Source organism: Trachymyrmex septentrionalis, unplaced genomic scaffold (assembly GCF_001594115.1).
Source record: "Trachymyrmex septentrionalis isolate Tsep2-gDNA-1 unplaced genomic scaffold, Tsep1.0 scaffold32, whole genome shotgun sequence".
In the NCBI taxonomy this organism is placed as follows: domain Eukaryota; kingdom Metazoa; phylum Arthropoda; class Insecta; order Hymenoptera; family Formicidae; genus Trachymyrmex; species Trachymyrmex septentrionalis.
This window is the reverse complement of record NW_017305485.1, coordinates 93,828-95,530: the sequence shown is the minus strand read 5'-3', so window position 1 is coordinate 95,530 and position 1,703 is coordinate 93,828.

Genomic DNA, 1,703 nt, shown 5'->3' with positions numbered 1-1,703 from the left:
TATATATATGCGCGTGTATATGCTGTAAATCTTCGGCGAGATGAAGTATACGTTGCGAAAATTTACCGGATGAATGGTTCAAATTCACGCATATAAGCCTCCAAGGTTGCAAAAAATGTCACTAAGAGAGACAAGTCGATGAGCAAACGAAAGAAGTTATCAACTGTATTATTAATAATTATCGCGTGTTTCTCATGAATCAAACGATAATCAAAAAATTAGTTCAGGATTTATTAACGTAGCTGTTTTACGAACGTGATATTTCCTCCATTTTTCTTCTCTTAAATCTCTTGTAAAAAACATACATTTATAAAATGCAACTTATAAATAAATGCATTAAAATTTTTATTAAATTCATTTGCAATAAATTTGACAAAAAGAGAGCAACGCGACAAATTTCTGCACTCTGTATACCTAGGATAAACCTCCAAGAAATACTATATTTTGAGGGCGAAATTTCATCCCTGTAGGCTTTGAAAAATTGATCACTGAAGCATACATAAATGATTTACGATGGTTTCTCAGTTTTATTCCGAGATATCTCGTGCATAAAACTCGCATGTTTACATCTACGAGTGTTCTCTGATTTGCAAGTGATATTGATGCGGTGTGATTCAGTTTGCACCTTCGTACGATCAGCTAAAATCAGATTCGAAATATATTCTGCAAAACATAATTATTCTTGCGGAAAGTCGGTGAGTCACGTAAAATATCGACGAATTATTTAATGAAGTTACGTAAATTCCTACAAAGAATAAAAAGAATAGTTTCGCTAAAATATCTAAAACTTTGGTTATAAATACAGATCTGAAAATAATTTTAATGGGCCATCAAAATAATTATGTAGGATACTCAAACATAATGAGCAATAATGTAAAAAGTTTTTTTTCTAGTATCCAATTTAAGCATTCTACATAATTATTTTGATGGACCAGCTAAATTATTTTTAGATTTATCCAACTAAAGTTTTAAATATACTTTTATAAAATTGTTCTTTCTGTGTTACTTTTAAATAAAAAAAAAAACGTTTTAATATTATAATATAGGAATAATACAATATATAATACAATTCACTATTACATTTTATATATTTATATTTAACACAATATTAATAATTATACCAATTACATGTTGCATTTCTTGATGCGTATATCTTTGGTCTTATTGTCTATTTGTTTTAATTCATGTTTTATAATTTTTGGTAAACCTTTGAATTTTGAATTAGAGATTCATAATTTCACCAAATAAATTCCTGTCAATTTCTTTCGTCAATGTTTTACATGAGAAAGTGACTCACTGTGCGGTCATGCAATCTTGCGCGAAGGTCGCTAGTACGTGAGCACTTTTAATTTGTAAGAAGACTCATAAGAGGATAATTGAAGACGATCACTTAATATATTCGTAGACACGCTGACGTGAGCATCTTGTCTAAGCAACGTGACTACATATCTGCGATGTCTTCAAAACATATAGCAATGTTACTTGTGGCAAATCTTGTCAAAACAAACCTCCTCAAGCGAAAATCTTCTATATATTCTATTTATTTATTACATTTTAATTTTTTATTCAGTTCTCTCAAATAATAATGCGTATTATAATTTGACAAAATATCAAATAATTCTTTTATACAGTTTAATATTAAAAATATTTTTCTTTCTTATAATAATCTAAATGAAAAAAGAAATGCTTTTATTTTTTAATTA